The sequence below is a fragment of the Callithrix jacchus genome, chromosome 4 (assembly GCF_049354715.1).
Source record: "Callithrix jacchus isolate 240 chromosome 4, calJac240_pri, whole genome shotgun sequence".
Classification (NCBI taxonomy): Eukaryota; Metazoa; Chordata; class Mammalia; order Primates; family Cebidae; genus Callithrix; species Callithrix jacchus.
This window is the reverse complement of record NC_133505.1, coordinates 149,356,386-149,374,729: the sequence shown is the minus strand read 5'-3', so window position 1 is coordinate 149,374,729 and position 18,344 is coordinate 149,356,386. Positions and strand designations below refer to the sequence as shown.

At 40.0% G+C, this 18,344-nt stretch overlaps 1 long non-coding RNA gene across 1 annotated transcript; it reads left to right on the top strand.

Moving 5' to 3' along the window:
• The first annotated feature begins 1,658 nt into the window (after positions 1-1,658).
• On the top strand, positions 1,659-10,345 carry LOC118152710 (uncharacterized). The gene is made up of 4 exons (XR_004741441.2): positions 1,659-1,746; positions 5,612-5,691; positions 8,548-8,610; positions 10,181-10,345. It is a non-coding gene; the product is annotated as an uncharacterized LOC118152710 (long non-coding RNA).
• Positions 10,346-18,344: the final 7,999 nt, after the last annotated feature.

Below are 18,344 nucleotides of genomic sequence, written 5' to 3'. Positions count from 1 at the left end.
GAATCCTCCTTCTCAAGGAAGCATCTTGCTCTTCCTTTAATCCCAGCCCTTCCTGAGTTGTATGGCGATTGCTTTTTCAGAGTACAAAATCCTTAAAAGCAGGGTCCAAGTCTTATGCACACCTAAATCCATAACATCTTGCAAGAACCCAATAAACTGGCAAATAAATGAGTAATAGATAATGTAGAGTATGAAATTTGGGGGAAAATTTAGTTTGATTGTATGTACTTTAATTCATTATGGACAATACAATCAGCTGGTCTAATAGACTAGATATGAGCTGCCACCAATTTACAAACATTGCTTTTTAAAAGTTTAGTTTATTAAGTCACTTGCGGAGAACTCGGAAAGTATTTCTTGGAGAAACATTCTTATATGTGGCGAGTAGGTTCCCTTCCAAACTATAAAAGTAACTGTCACTGAGAACGTCACCAAATCATAAGATTCACAGAGCAAGGCTAAAATCTGAACCTGTTGAGTAGGAGGCTCAGAATGCAGAAATGAAGTCAAAGGGTCTGTCTGCTCTCATTTGTGTAGGTTGGCCCTTGGAAATATTTTTAAAAAAGGAATATTTGATAGTCTGTTATTTACCTATAAATCAAAATGTATCTGAGCCAGGACTTAACTAATTTAGAGGTTTATTTTACAAGGTCAAGGACCATGGCCTGTGATGCAGCCTCAGAAGGGCCTGAGAACATGTACCTAAGGTGGTCGGGGTGCAGCTTGGTTTTATACATTTTAGGGACACAGAAGTTACAAGCAAAGATATAAATCAATACATGTAAGGTACACATTGGTTCAGCCCAAAGCGGGTTAGGGGTGTTGCGGGGAGGCTTCCATAGATGGATTCAAAGATTTTTCTGACTGGCAATTGGTTGAAAGAGTTAAGCTATGCCTGAAGAGTTGAAGTTGGCATAAAGAAATGCTTGAGCTAAGATAAGAGGGTTATAGAAGCCAAGGATCTTGTCTGCAGATGAAACCTCCAGGTAGCGGCCTTCAGAAAGACTAGGTGGTAAATGCCTTAAATGTCTTTTATCTGACCTTAAAAGATATGAAACTCTCCAGAAAAGACCTAGTAAGGGAAAAGAGAACCATTTCAAAATACATCAAAAAACACATTTTGGAGTAAAATACTTTTAATTTCCCTCAAGGACCTCTATCTATCATGTGATGCTATATCAGAGTCAGGTTGGAATTTTGTATCTTACTGTTAGGAAGTGTCTCTTTTGTCACTCTTATAATCTTTATTTTATGTTAATGCTGGTCAGTTGTGCCTAAACTCCCAAGGGAGGAGGGTATAACAACGCAGAGTGTCCAACCACCCTTCCTGTCTTGGCCTGAACTCGTTTTTCCGGTCTCTTTGGGATCCCCTTGGCCATGAGGGGTCTGTTCAGTTTGTTGGGGGCCTTAGAACTTTAGTTTTTGTTTCCATATCTTAGGACATTATTTTGCCTCATCCCAGATCTGTCCTATTTCCTAAAATACTGCGCTTTAAAATATACCCACGTTAACCCCAGTCATAATACAGATTTTCTCACTCAACAAGACTCAAGTATGCAGAAGACAAGCTGATCACAACGAATCCTACAAAGTGAATGACTTATTCATGAGATGCTTGCTTTAAGTGGTGATTGAGGTTAATCCTCAAAACTGCTCTTGATTTCCACAGATTTTTGCCTGGCGTTGAGCATCCACAGATCCTCTCAATGCCCTGTTATTTCATTCGGACTTTCCTGGAAACAGAATGTGAGTGCTGCCTTTAGCCTGGCAGGAGTGACCCTCTGTGTCATTCCTGGATCATTTATTTATAAGCCACAGATGGGCAAGTCTGGTACTGTCTGTGCTCAGGAAGGCTGACTAATGCTCCCGCCCCAAGGCAGCACAGGAATGCAGATCCCTGAGCCTTCAGAAGGCAACTTCTGCCCTGCCTGCGAACAGCCTAGGGGACGGGGGAGCCACCCTGGGGTTTGGAGGCTTGAGCTAATGACATACAGCCGCCTGGCTGCGGTTACCGGCTGCTCTGCCAAGGTTGTACAGCTGGTTGCCTGTGCGTTGGAAGATACCAATGCCCCCTGCTGTATGCTGGGTTGCCAAGGGGAGCAGCAGTTCCAGTGGGTTTTAAAAAGAGCACAATTTATCTTTTCTCTGAGGCAGACTTGTTTCTTTGCTTGTGGCAGGTCCTGCTCAGCTCAGGTTGTGGTTACGTAAGTGTTGTAGAGGGAGCCATCTGTCTTCCCGGGGGGGCAGGGCTGATTTATATGGAAGGCTATCTAGACAGTGGCTGGTGCTGACATAACTTGGATTTTGCTTCAAACTTGAACTTCTAGAATATTCTGTACTGTGTTTTCTTCTTCGAGTAGGAGAGCATTCTGTATATCTTTTTTTCTTCATTTTTGCCTGGAGTGTTTGTTTACCATAGAGCTGTATAATATCATACACATTTGTTTAACTCTCTTAATCTCAAAGGAAGATTGTTTTTTGCCTTCTATTTGCTTCTCTCTCTCTACAGCTGCCAGAAGTTCTTCAAGTTTATGCTTTTATTAAATATTTAAGCACATATTTTCAGGGATGAAACATATTCTCGGCTCAGAGCTGTGCTAGCAGATGTGGTCTCTTCTGCCGTGGGGTGCTGGGTTCTTGGCAGGCTTATGAAGTGACCTCATGTAATCAATGGGAAATAGAGAGATGGGAGGTGTTATGTTATTTGAAGCTTCAGACTGGCCCTTATTCCTAGAAGGCACTTGGAGGTCAGCAGCAGTGTAGTGATATGCAATTCCAGGGTCAGCACCACAGAATGAAAGTGAAACGAATAATACATGCTGATTTAAAGTAAAATGTGTACCTCCTGAGAGAAAATGGTGACATTTAAATTCTTGCATCCCAGGCAGAAATCTTTTATTCAGTGAATGGCTCTGACCAGCAAAGTTTGCAAATGAGAACTTCTTTAACATTCGTGTGGCATGGTCTAACGCCAATTAATTGTTTATGGAGCACCTGCCATGTGCTCAGGCTGGTTGTAGAGAGGAGCTGGTTTCAGAAATAGCATCAAAAATGGCCTCTGTGACTTTGCCAGAATACTGAGGGCTGAATCCAAGCCTGTTAGATCATGTTTCTTCTGAATCCCGCACTTCCCCTGACTGCGGCTTACAGGGTAAGTGGTAGTATCTTTTAAAAAGAAGAGTACAGCACAGAAGATGCATTAGGCAGGGTTTCCAGAGAAACAGAACCAGTCTAGATGTTTGTAGCTAACCCTTGAGTAACATGTGTTTGAAACTTCTGGGTCTGTAGATTTTTAAAAATAAATATATTGGAATTTTTTGAGATTTGCGAAAGATTGAAAAAACTCACAGATAAACTATGTAGCCTGGAAATATTTTAAAAATTAAGAAGTTAGGCATTCATGAATGCATAAAATATATGGAGATATTAGTCTATTTATGTATGTGTTAATGGACTATTTATGCTATTAGAAAGGCTTCCGGTCAAGAGTAGGGTATTAGTAGTTAAGTTTTGGGGGAGTCAGAAGTTATAGGCAGATTTTCAACTGTGCAAGGGATTGATACCCCTAATCCCTGGGTTGTTCAGGGTCAACTCTGTCTGTATCTCTACAGTTGACCTTGGAGAAACAAAGGATTTATTATACACTGAGCCATTTCATAATCAAGTATTAGCTCACATGATTATGGAGGCTAAGAAGGTTTACCCTTTCTCCTGGTCTGGGCATTTATAGGTGGTTGGTAATCAGTCTTCCAATACAGCACTAAATCCGACCTTGTGTTCCAGAAAAGAGTAAGCAGACACCTGCTCTCATTTTTATACATGAATTTCTGTGGAATGAGAGTCCCACTTTCTCCTTCCAGTCTCTCAAGAGACTATGTTTTGCCTCTTATGTTCACTTACATAAATAGGTACCTAGAATGTGCCACCAAACCTTCTCCAAGTTGCCTCTCAGCCTAACCATCTGCTACCTCTCACCTGTCGTTACACTTCTTAGTACTTGTCTGCCTCCCTACCTTTAATTCTTTTTATTTCACTGCTGGGCTTTCAACTTCTGGGCCCTCACCCAAAACACACACACCCACCCACCACCCCCCCACACACACACCTGAACACACACACACACCCCAAGCTTATATTGTCTCTTTGTAAGAAATGTAGTGTACCTTTGACCTAATTCCCTCTTTGCCGCTGGCTATTCAATCATCTTATAATTTTTTTCAATCTTCTTTTCTAAATGATTGACGTCCCCATGAAAATTACAAATATTGCTTTGAGTTCAAGTATCTACTATTTCACTGTTTTGCTTATTTTTTTAAATTTCAAATAATCTGTTGCCTCTTCCTGGAAGAACCTAGAAAATTCTCCTTCTGGATCAAAACTGTTACTCTAAAGTTATGGTTTCTCTTCATGGACCAGCCTCCCTACTCTCAGCTTCTTGCTCTTGCAAGTGACCACCTTTCTCCAAAATTCTGAGAGTTTTATGGACAATTCTGGGCCTTTCCCATGATGCCAAGCTAGCAGATTTTCACATTTGATACTAGGTGAATAATTTAATCACTTAGCATCTTTTTAAAAAGACCAGAGTTAGTTTTATGCACAACATATGTTAAAATAAATTTAATTTCACACATAGATATACATTAAAAATTAATTTTCCTCACAGTCCCTGATTACAGTTTATTTGAGAAGACTAGCACACATATATTAATTCTGGTACAATATAAGGGTGCTAAGTTAGGTGCTAACTCACATGGTACTGTCAATGAGAAACCAAGGAGTACAGGGAAGTGTTAGAAAACATAAAGGCAGTAGGCAGAAGGAGTGTGGGGAAGTATGAGAAGAAGTGAAGGAAATTGGCTGGTCACTGGAAGTTGGTCCGCCTAGGCATGAGGTATACAAGACTATCTCAGTTCTTCACTGGACTGGGAAGGAATGATCTTTGAGGACTAGAAGAATTTAAATAGGAGAAGGAAAGAATGGAGAGTGTGTAGGGAGACAGAACAATCAAATAGAAGCAAAATTTAAAAGCAGAGATATGTTTCTGTTTTAGGGGAGAAGGACACTGGGGATTGGCTGACAAGCACATGGCAGGAAGTGATGAAATAGGGTTGAACAAGCAGAGTGAGTCCCAGTAATGCCGGGCCTTCACCATCTGAAGTCTTGAACTTCAGAGGCTGGGGCAGAGGCATTATGTGTTGAAAGTGATTATGAAGAACTGAGTATGGAGAATCTGAACTCAGGAGTTGGGGACAGTGGGGAGGTTATTCTAATTACAGAGTCATGAGACAATGAAGTTCTTCAATAACTTTTTCCTTAATAAAAGGCTTGAGAGTATTTTTCCTCCTAGAATTCCTTTTGATTAAGATGAAACTTGGGGTATAGGTACAATTGGAATAAGCCCTTTTATAAAAGAGAGCAATAAGGAGTTGGTTTGCATAGACACAAAGGAATCGTGTTTAACTTATCCTCTGCCATTTTTCAAGTGCTCTAGAGGCAGGGGTGGTAAAGGTAATAACAGGTTAGAGTTACCATTTAGCTACATACAACCACAAAGCAGTGAATATTAAAATCATGCTTTCTCTTCTTGTTCCATTTTCCTATATGTCCCCAGTTGTATGGACCATAAAGTGAGCTGACCTCACAAAGGGATAGAAAGAAGTGATGTGAGGTTGCTGAATGACTTAAAAAAAGGTATGGTCAAAAATACAATTCTTCAGAATATGTAAGGAGATACAATACCTTAATCTTCATTTTAAGGTATTTTATCAATATGTCACATGTATATTATTATCATGGCACCTGGTATTTGTTTTTAAAAGGTTCTAGAGTGCTGTTCTTAACAGTTTTCAGAATGGCATTCTAGCCGATCGCCTCTTAAAAATGAAACATTCTTCTTAGAGTGTAGCCTTTGTCAGCAGTAATATGGTAGATTTTTTTTTTTTTTTTTTTGAGATGAGGTCTTACTCTGTCACCCAGGCTGGAGTGCAGTGGCATGATTTCAGCTCACTGCAACCTCTGTCTCCCGGGTTCAAACAATTCTCTTGCCTCAGCCTCCTGAGTAGTTGGGACTACAGTTGCACACAGCCACGCCTGGCTAATTTTTTTTGTTTTTGTTTTCGTTTTTAGTAGAAACAGGGTTTCACCATGTTGCCCAGGCTGGTCACAAACTCTGAGCTCAGGCAATCTGCCCACCTTGGCCTCCCAAAGTGCTGGGATTACAAGTGTGAGCCACTGTGCCCAGCTATATGATAGATATTTTGAAGAACTTTTCATCATTAGAATGTAGGGGGGCAGTAATTGATTAGATATATGAGTAAAAGGTAGAAAGATGAAAGAGGCAACACCTCTTGGATAATGAGGACAATGAAGATTTCTATGACAATGAAAGTATTCTATTTCTATGAGAATAAGGCAAACTGGGGAGAGTAATGGCACTGTGAGAAGTTGATTTGTCTTTGTTACACGAAGTTAGTGGCAATGTCAGGAAACCCAAGCAGAGGTGTTCAGGAGGCATGCCCAGTACCAAAGAGTGACCATTCTTGATTCTTGACCTGCTATTCCTGAGTGGGGCAGAATCTCTGTGCCCGTTGTGTTGTTCTTACGGAGTAAGTTGTAAACACTATTTGAGTGATAAATGAGATATTTGAACTGGTCACTAACGCATATATAAATACATATGTATATATATATATTTGTTTGTAAAGGAATATACTAATATTAAAATAACTGGCTGACTTATGAGCTCTACCTTATATGTTTGTCAATATTAAAAATACATAAAATAAATGTTTTCAGTGTTAGCTCAGCAAGCCAGCAACAGTTTTCTACTATGTGATCTACAAATCTCAATCCAGTGGGAATGGAACTAATATCAAATAGAAAATGCCTTTCCTGAAATCCTTCCTGGAGCATATCAGTAATACCAAGAAAAGAGCCAGTAAGCAGAAACAGGCTGCCAGAGTCCCCACTGAGGGTCCACAGTTGGAATGAACTTTCTTTAATGAAAGGAACCAATGACTTGGGCCAGGCCATTGTAAATAATTGCAGAGCGTCTCAGACTTTTGTCAGAGCACAATGAGAAAATGTAGAAGAAATCAAGGAGAAGTTTAAAAAACAGTAAGGGAAATGAGTAGCAAGGAGGATTTAGTCCCTTTTAATATAGTCATGTGAGGAAAATATAATATCAGAAATCCAAAGACTGGAGACGTTATCTGGTGAAGAGGATACATTATGTTAAATATCAATACTGAAGCATTAGAGTCTAGATATATTTAAAATAACAAAGACTGAATTTGTAAATTTATGTTTGTCATTATGCCTAGGTGGGTTTGGGGCTTATAATTTGGAGGTGATTCCTGTCCATTCAAGAAATAATTTAAAGACTTGAAATTTAGCCAATCTATTCTAAAAGTAATTAAAAATTTATTATCTATGGAAATATTTTGAATTGCAGAGATCAAAACGTGTTTTAGTAACTATGTTGAAAAGTAAGGAACCCAATGATTAAGAAACAAGTCTTTGAAGGAAAGGAAGCAAATCCCTAGCAGGCTATAAGCCCGCAGCCTTGTACCGTAGAAACCAACCTTCTAACGTGTCTCTAAAACTAATTTGCTCAGAGTCGCATAACCATTACGAGTGGAACCTAAACTCCTATTTTCTGATTCTGAAACATCAATGTTAATTTTTGGTCCCCTGCCTCCACTTTGCTTTCATCTGTAGAGCACATTGGAACAATCTGCCTCTGACCTATTCTGTCATTGTCTGATCATCTTTCAGAGCAGAACTTGAGGTGTTTAATATTCCCTGCATACATCAGTTTGTCACTCAGAACAGTTTTATTCACTCAAATTTGTAACTTCAAATTCAATGATGTGCACCCTTTTAAAATTAATAATTGATCTTCTAATCTTCTTAGAAGGAATGCTAATGCAGACAGACAAATACACTTTATTCTCAATGCCTAGGGCTAAGAGAAAATTAGGAAGTAGCATTAAAGGAAATATAGCCCCTAGCATGGTGGCCCTCAGACAGGTTAAATAAAATACTAAATGGTTGGCCTACCCTTTTCTTATCCCTGAGTAGATTCCTTTCATGTTCTCTATCTGTAAGTGACTAATTAGTTTCATTTTCATTGAGTGGGATCTCCTTTATTATAAATTCTGAGAACGTATAAGTAAAGGAACAGTCTTTAAGGATGGTAACACAGCAGAGCTTGTCATAAGTGGACACAGTTCACTCCAAGAAGCAACTTAATTGAGTTTTATAAATTAATTAGTAGGATTAAGGAAAAGCAAAATGTTATGAAACATCCAGACATGATCTCACCAACCTTAGGCCTAAGGGGCAAAGGGGATAGGAGAAAAGTTAACTAAAGAAGATATAGTAGTTGTTACTGAGCTTCCCCTGGCCGTAGCTGCAGCCTACAGTTAACAAACAAACAAGAAAGAAAAGAAAAAGCTCAAGCTGCCCTAGGGATGACCCACAGTGACAGAATCATGCAAACATAACCTGAACTTACTCTTCTTTCTCACCCTGATCTCCTGACAGCGCCTCCTATGGCTGAACCAACAGAAGCCAGGTGATGGGGGAGCCTTTGATGCAGACATGGAGGTAGGTCTCTTGGGGCACCCAGTGCTCTTGAGGAGCAGGGATCTGAGAGGCCAACAGAAAGGGCCTGGATTAGAAGATGATTGTGAGTGGGTTAAGGCACTCATCTTTTTGTGGACCAATATTAGTTATATCCAAGTGATGAATATCTGATCATTATGCCATAACCTGAAGGCTGTTGGAAGAAGAGATATGCTGTTAATAACATGCTCAGAACCTGAAAAGGCAATATGAACACCAATATGGAGTTCAGGTTGGGACCATACTTCATTCTATTCTTTTCTTTTCTTGTCTTGTCTTCTCTTGTCTTTTTTTTTTTTTTTTTGAGACAGGGTCTCACTCTGTCGCCCAGTCTGGAGTGCCGTGGCACAATCATGGTTCACTGCAGGTTTGACTGTCCAGGTTCAAGCAGTCCTTCTACCTCAGTCTCCTGAGCAACTGGGACCATTGGTGTACCCTACCACACCCCGCTAATTTTTGTATTTTTTTTGTAGAGGCAGGATTTTGCCATGTTGCTCAGGTTGCTCTTAACCCCCTGGACTCAAGGGGTTCTCCCACCTCTGCCTCTCAAAGTACTGGGATTACAGGAGTGAGCCACTCCACCTGGCTCATTCTAAGCATGGCTTAGATATGACCAACCCTGGGCCAAAACTGATAGGGCACCTCAGAAGGGAGCCCAACAGGAGGTCAGTACCTTTCAGGAGAGTGAAAAAGATGAAAACAGTGAAGGAAGAAGTTCTTTCCCAGTGAAGCTTCTTCTAGGGGATTGGAAATAAAAATGAGATCAAGAGGGCTTTTTTTTTTTTCAAATAAGCTGGCAAAGTTTCTTTAAAGCCAATTAAACATACCTCAGATTGAAAATGATTTCAAACAGTGGTTTTCTCATTTCAAATCAGTGGTTTAAGGTTCATTTGTGAGAGATCAATGTAACCACATTTATCCTTGGCCTAGTAAAAAAAAAAAATAGTTACAGTAAAATGATTTTAGTCTTTTGAATCTGTGGGTAATGTGAGTGATTCTGACAGAATGGAAATTTCAGGCTAAGTGTATGAAATTGCAATTCAATAATGATGTGGAATTTTTTTTGGAAGGTTCATTTAATCTAAAGGCATGTAGGTAATTTATGTGCAAAAAAAATGTAAATGTGTTCCAGTAAATGATGTGACCCTGAAATTTTCATGAGGTGGGCTTCATCACATTTTCACAACCCAGTACACTTCCAGTGCTAGTTAAATAAATGCAGAAGGGTAAGGACTGTGGTGCTGACAGCAAGCTGTGCAGAAAGCAGCCCCAGCAGAGCACTCCTTTTCTGTTTTCCTCCTTTCAAGAAAGGGTGTCAAGCGTTCATTTGAAATTTGTGTCTTAATCTGTTTTCCATTGATGGCAGCAACTGAGAAGTTTTCAGCTGGGAAAAGTCAAGTCAAACCAGTTTTGCTCACAACAAGCATACAAATTGGCTATTTTTTAAAAATCAGAACTTAACCATATGCTTTGAATTTAGAAGTGGGATTAAATACTAAAAGGCTGTATTATCCTTAAATCACCCTGTGTGTGTTTGTGTGTGTGTGTGTAGTACTGTTCTCTCAGCACTCTGTCTTACAGGTGACCCTCAAACAAGGCAACATGACAGTTACCACAGACTCCTCTCATCCATCATGAGAACACTGTGATAGAATTGTCTCTTAGGGACGCGGAGGACAGGCTCTGAAAGAGTATGTACAAAGCCCTATAAAGCATATGGAAGATTTCAGTAAAGTATTTTTTAATAAATAACACTTGAATAAGTATGTTTTTTTAAAATAATAAAAAAAATGGGGTGAGAAGACTATATCGTGAAGCTTCAGAAATTCCCCATCAGCTACTATATATGAATGAGCAAAGTGTTCTACAGCCTAGAAATGCATGCAAGAAAAGGAATAAAGGGAAATCTCCCTAGATACCTCTTGAAGTGGTTATAAGCCTGGATGAATTCAAAAGTAGTTCTAGGCTGGGTGCAGTGGCTCATACCTATAATCCCAGCACTTCGGGAGGCTAAGGCGACAGGTCACTTGAGGCCAGGAGTTCAAGAACAGCCTAGCCAACATGGCAAAACCCTGTCTTTACTAAAAATACAAAAAATTAGCTGGGTGTGGTGGCACATGCCTGTAATCCCAGATACTCAGAAGGCTGAGGCCTGAGAATCACTTAAATTTGGGAGGCAGAGGTTGTAGTGAGTCAAGGTCATACCACTACACTTAAGCCTGAGCGAAAGAGGGATACTCTGTCTCAAAAAAAAGGAAAAAAAAGAAAGTTTAAAAGAAAAAGTAGCTCTAGAAGTGATTACTTCATAGTCTAAGTCCAAGGCAGATTTAGACACAAAGCTGAGGTTTCACCATTTTTTTCCCCTGAGTAGTATGCTTATGTATTTGGCATAAGCTCTGGGGTTCTCACTGGAGTTAAGGCCCAGAGATGCATGACCATGCTCTATGCTAAGTGAGCCCTGGCTGTAGCAAGACGCAAACATATTGCTGCCCTTCCCCATGCCCAGACAATGTATGTTTTCGGATGCTGGAAGTGAGGCTTATAGAAAATACCCTCATTGGGATGCTGAAGGTGCCAGTCAATCTGAGGTTGTTACATTACTTAATAACCAGGACTGTAGTGAGAAAAAGTGGTGTGTCCTAAGATGACCCACCCTAATTCTACCTTATTTCAGGGAGACCACTTATTTCTCCATGCTCACAGCCCCTGGGAACCACCATATATTACCCTTAAAATACAGGTGTGCCCTTTGCTCAATTTCTTATACATATTATAGGTAAGTTATTGTATTAGCCTGTTTCACACTGCAATAAACATACTCCTGAAGCTGGGTAATTTATAAAGGAAGGAGGTTTAACTGACTCATAGTTCTGCATGGCTGGGAAGGCCTCAGGAAACTTAAAACCATGAAAGTGATGGGGGAGCAGGCACCTCTTCACAAAGCAGCAGGAGACAGAGAAGAGCAAAAGGAAAGAGCCACACACTTATCAAACAACCAGATCTCATGAGAATTCTATTACAAGAACAGCATGGGGGAAACTGCTCCCATGATGCAATCACCGCCCATCAGTTCCCTTCCTTGACACATGGGGGTTACAATTTGAGATGAGATTTAGGTGAGGATATAGAGCCAAACTATATTATTCAACTCCTGACTTCTCCCAAGTCTCATGTCCTTTTTACATTTCAATACTAATTATGTTTTTCAAATAATCTCCCAAAGTCTTAAGTCTCTCTAGCATTAACTCAGAAGTCCAAATCTAAAGTTTCATCTGAGATAAGCAAGTCCCTTTTGCCTATGAGCATGTAAAAAAAAAAAACATTTGGAACACAAACATTTACCCAATGCCTGTACCCCCATTGTATCTTACTTCCAAGATACAATGGGGGTACAGGCATTGGGTAAATGTTTGTGTTCTAAATGGGAGAAATCGACCAAAACAAAGGAGCCACAGGCCCCATGCATGTCCAAAACCCAGCAGGGCATTCATTAAATCTTAAAGCTCCAAAATCTCTTTTTACTCCATGTCTCACATTCTGGGCACACTGATGCCAGGGGTGGGCACCCACAGCCTCAGGAAGCTCCACTCCTGTAGCAGAATTCTGCCTGGACATCCAAGCATTTCCATATATCCTCTGAAATCTAGGTAGAGACTCCCGAAGTTCAACTCTTGTCTTCTGCACCCTACAGGCCCAACACCATGTAGACACCACCAAGGTTTGGGACTTGCGCCCTCTGAAGTAACAACTTGAGCTGTGTGTTGGCCCCTTTTAGCAATGCTTGGAGCTGGAGAGGCCGGGATAGAGGGCACCAGGTTCTGAGGCTGCACAGAGCAGCAGTGGGCCCGGCCCACTATTATTTTTTCCTAGACCTCCAGGCCTGTGATGGGAGAGGCTGTGATGGGAGAGAAAAGAGTGAAGTGAAAGAGCCATACACTTATTAAACTATGAATTCCATCATGAGAACAGCATGAGAGAAACTGTCCCCATGATCCAGTCACCTACCACCAAGTCCCTCCCTCGATACATGGGAATTACAATTCGAGATGAGATTTTGGTGAAGACACAGAACCAAACCATATTAGTTATTGACCTGTAACCCTTCCCAAACCTGTGTTTAACTTTGAGGCAGAAACATGTGCTCCAAAGTCTTTGCATCTTGGTAATGTTGCAATTATCCAATAGCATTTAATAATCATTGGATTGATGATGGGAGAATGTTTGGGACAGTGCCTTATTGGGACACTGCTCTGGGGAATCCCCATTCTCACCCACACTAAGTAATTAGGGATATCTGGTTAGAGAGTGTCAGAAACCTGTGCCTGTCAGGGGGTTGCTTCTCTTTAATAGGGAACAGTGCCAGCTGCACCTCTCAGGTCAAGCTTGAGGTGGGCAGAAAAGCAAACTTGGGTGTGCATCCCTTTTCCTTTTCTCACAATGCCTCCAATGTCTCTGGCCATGGGCATTCACTGGACTGGACCTTTGGAGAAGAGGCAAGGGGAAGGATGAGAATGGTGGGAGGAATAGAGTGGAAACTTTGCTATCAAGAGAAAGATTACAGCCCTCCCCTAACTTCTGGATGACACAGTGAATGTCCATCTGATATCCATGGGCAGAAATGGAAGGGCATGGCTGCTGAAGGAAGGGTTATAGGCTTCTAAGTACAATATTTCTGGACGCTGTCCCTCTCCTCTGAATATTGGACAATTTCCTATCTGCATAGATACATTGAAATAAATTTCTGGAATACTTATTTATTAGACTATCAGCCATATTCTAGCATTAAGAATTTTGGGTTAAAAAGGTAAGCAATGGTTTGGACAAGAATTCCCAAAGCATTATGGCTGTGGATTCCCAAGATGCAACCTGTGGTTGCATTATGGCTGGATCAGACAGAAATCCTGATCTTTAATGTTTTAATGAGACCAGGAAGTATAGATGGGTTGGCCCTCCTGTGGCTTCCATGGCAATTTATATTTTTCAACCACTTATCATATTGTTTGGGATGATTATGAAGTTTTCACCTCACAGGGTGCATTAAAAATTAAAATGTTTGCACCAACCATTAGGATAATTAGGTAATGTTGCCCACAGTTAGAGGCAATTGATCTGGAGCTCCAGCCATGCAGACCCAACCGGTTTCCCTGGGGCTGAGCTTACTGAGTTGAACTTTTCCTGGTCTTTGAGAACCTCTCCATTGTGTTGACAGAAATGAAGACACTAGCCATTTGTGTCTTTTTGTATACTCAGTGTCCCTCCATAGATATATTTTATATTTATATGGTATATTTTATACCATACCTATAAAAATCTATGGTGGGAAACATGGACAGGTGAATGATGCTCTGCAAAGAGGTTAAAAGTGTCACTGAAAAGAGACTTGATTTGACTCGATGACACATTAATCCCCATCTTTGCAAGGTTTACTTACACTATGACTATCTTCCTTCTCATCTGATATACCTTTTTCCTAGTGCTGTGTGCATGGTACCTTGAGAGGACCATCATCACAGCAGTTCCTCTAGCATCATGGAGTCTCCCTATATCCTGATATTTCAAGAGACAATGAAACCATTCAAGAGACAATGCCTCCTCTTTCCTACACTGAAATCCCTATTGATTTGAAAGGCCTAATTGTGACTCTAAGATATTCTATCTTAATTGGAGAGTGTGATCAACATAAATATTTAAAAATGCAATTGATTCCAACCACCTAATGATATTTAACTTGAGTATGAAGACCCCAGACTTTGATTCTATATTAGCCAGGATAGGCCATAATATCGAATTTCATTTGTCATTAGGCTACATGTCCATCTACAGTTTGGCAAGATGATTCTCCTCATCACAGGCCCTCAGGAAATCAGGATGGTGGAGGCCCTATCTCCACATATGCTTTCACAATGCAGGGGTAGGGAAGAGAGAACATGCCAAATCACACACTGGTCCTTAAAGCTTGTGAATATATATATCACCGATTTCTTCCCACTTACATTTTATTGGATAAAAAAAGCCATGTGGTGATGACTATGTTCTTTAGAAGGTGAGGAGACACTGAATATTTGTAAACTGTAATGTAGTATACCATTAGCTGCAGGGCCTCATTAACAGAAAGAAGGCATTCATTAACTCATTCAGCAAACATTTTTGAGCACCTGCTATCTATTGGAACTGTTTGAGGATTTTACAATATGTCAAAAACAAAACATATAAAGATTCTTGCTTTCATGGAGTTTATATTTTAGTGACAGAAAAAGACAATACACAATGATACATAATACACAAGTGAATTACGTAGTTCATAAAGAGATACATGCTATCAAAACAATAATAAATTGTAGAATAAAGGTGGGGGTTGGGGAGTGGTGGATGAAGTGTCTGAGGAAGAGAAGTGGCAATTTTAAATGGAATTGTTAATGAAGGATTCACTGAAAAAGTCATGTTTGAGCAAAGGCTTGAAATAGGTCAGGGAGTTACCTAATTGTATATGTGATCATATGGGACCACTTAGGTTTCTACTTTGAATGCGTTAGGAAACACTGATGAGTTTTAAACAGAGGAGTGATGTGACTAACATGACTTCTGTTTTCAGAAGGAACTGATCTGTTGAGCATGAACTGTAGGGTACAGGAGGAAAATGAGGAGACTCATTGAAGAGCAATTTCAGGAATCCAAGTAAGACACGATGGTGGCTCAAACCAGGGTGATAGCACAAGAGGTAGTGGGAAATAGAGTCTGGATGTTTTCTGAAGGGTTTAAACAACGGGTTTTGAGGTGATTTCCTGAACAACATGTTTTGAGGTGACTGAATATGGGATGTGGAAGTTTTTGTCTTAAGAAACTGGATGACTAGAGATGCAGCAGACTTCAGATATAGTAGGTGTTATGGTTTGAATGTCCCTTCCAAAATTCATGTTGTAATTTAATTGCTATTGTAATGGTATGAAGCGGTGAGATATTTAAAAGGTGGATTTAATGCCTTGATAAAAAGGCTTTCCGGAATTGGCCATCTTTTGCCCTTTTGCCTCCTGCCATGGGATGGTGCAGCAAGAAAGCCCTTACCAGATGCCAACTCCTCAGTCTTGAACTTCCCAGACTGCAGAACTGCAAGCTATAAATTTCTGTTTAGTATAAATTACCCAGTCTCAGGAATTCTGTAATAGCAGCGAAAATTGACTAAGACAGTAGGATTGTGAAGAAAGATAACTCAGTTTTGTACATGCTAAGTTTAGGACATCTACTAAACATCAATGTAAAGATACTGATTAGGGAGTTGAATATATGAATCTGGGATTCAGCTGAGAAATTGGAGTTAGATGTACACATTAAGAAGTTGCCAAAATGTAGATGACATTTAAAGCCATGGGATTGGATCAGATGGATATGAGTATAGATAATAATAAGAATACCCAGGACTGAATCCAGGAGCATGTCAAAATTGAAGGAAGCCATTTCGTTTTATAGGTCCGGTGTAGATCCAGTGTAGTGTTTATTTATTTCACAAGCATGCATGTGCTCGTGTGTGTGTGTGTGTGCGCACGTGTGTGTGTGTGTGTGTGTGCGTGTGTGTTTCCCTTTAGGTTAACCTAAACTTGTATTGCATGGGAAAATAAATTATCAACTGAATGGTTTTGGTGCATGAAAAGCCATTACTCCCTGCCATCACTTGAAAAATACTCTTATTAGTCAGGGTTCTCAGAGAAACAGAGCCAATAAGATATATGGAGAGGTATAGATTTGTTTGTTTATTATGGGAACTGTCTCATGTAACTATAGAGGCCAAGAAACCCTGTGATCTGCCATCTGCAAGCTAAAGAACCAGGAAAGACGATGACATAATTAATTTGAGTCTAAAAACCTGAGAACAAGGGGAGTCAATGGTATAAGTCCTAATCAGAGTCTGAAGGGGTAAGGTCAGATGGTGTAATTCCCCTACTGAATCTAAAGGCCTAAGAACCAGGTGCTGATGTCTCAGATGATGAGTGAAACATGAATCATGAAACATAAATCATTTCAATAACCTTTCCAGGGTAGAAGATACTCAATGTAACTAACTTTCCACCATGTGGCTGGTTGGCCTCAATGGTTAATATCATACTTGAGTAAGGATGAGTATCCTCATTGGTCTCTGTGACTAGAAAGTTGAATATTTGTCAGCACCAGTACCTGGGTCACTGCTGAGGAGTGGGAGTGAATATTGCTAAATCCATGCACAGCCTCCATACCAGGGCTATGCAAATCATGCACTGTTGTTTGAACACTGGCAACTAATGACAGAGGCTGGTCAATTTCAACTGGCCAAATGACTCTTCCGTGTCTATTAATGATTTAGTGGGGATATTCTTTTGACGTGCATGTTCTTTAGTGGTCATTAAGATGTAATGCAAGTATCTCCCTGCTTAAGGAGAGAGAGAGAGAGTACAAACTAGCCCATCCTCCACCTTTTTTGTTCTATCTGGGCCATGAACAGATTGAATGATGTCCTTCCATATTGGTGAGGGTGGATCTTCTTTATGCAGCATACTGATTTACTGATTCAAATGCTAGTCTCTCCCTGAAAGAGCCCTCACACATTTAAAAATAATGTCTTACCAGCTATCCTGGCATCTTTTAGCCCGGTCAAGTTGACACACAAAATTACCCATCACAGGCTCCAAGATAATTCAAGAATTTTGAAATGAGATCTATGCTAGGTTCTGAGGATAAAAAAAAAAAATAAACAAAAGAGTTCTTATCGTAGTCCATCATATAAAATATATATATATGTGATAAGTGAACAGAGAGGAGGAAACCTTTTCCACCTTTGCTGCTGCACTTTCTTCTTCTCATAGAGGGATTTCTTCTACTCATAGATGGATTGAAAAACCTGGGTTTTAGCCTTTATTCTTACCACTTAACTCAACATCTCTTGTGGCCAAGCTCTATTGAGTCCATCTTAAAAAATGTTATTGAATCTACCCATTTCTTCCATTTTTGATGGGGCAGTCAGTGTTATCTTTTTTTAAAAAGGCAAAAAACAAAGAAAGAATGGATGAAGGAAAGGAGGAAGAGAAGGAGGGAGAGAGGAAGGGAGGAAAGAAGTAGTACTTGAAACCCTTTAGAGACTTCCTACTAGCCTTGGGACAATCTCTATGCCTTTTGTTACCTGTTCTTGATGCCTCTCCAAACCTGTGTTAGAGTTCTGAAACTCTTTCTTCCCTCGTTTGCATCCACCATGGCTAACACTTGCATCTAGTCTTACTGCTAAATATTCTCCAGATCTCAGTTTAAATGTCTAGTCTGTGACCTCATCCTTATACTCCCACCAGACTACAAGTGCCCCTGGTATTTGCTTCCATGAGCCCATTTACTTTTTATCATTACAAATATGATATGATACTATATTTTGTTGCTCATCAAGATGCACTCAGAGCCTAGCATTCCATGAAGCATTCAACCAAAAGTTACTAAAAATGTGAAGTAATAAATGATAAAAAAGACATTAAAGTTTTATTTCTATTATATAGAGTTTTTGCTTTATAATGGGGATTAAAGTGTTTGCTTTATAATGATGTGAAGCTATGATTTGTCCTGGGAAAGACTAAAAACCTCAGGAGAAACATTGTAGAGAAAATGCCAAGTTGTTCAAAATGTTTTAACCTGGGAAGGATATAGTAATCCCCCATATCCTATTTCCTTTAAAATGTGAGCTGAAGGGGGATGGTTTCAATGTACCT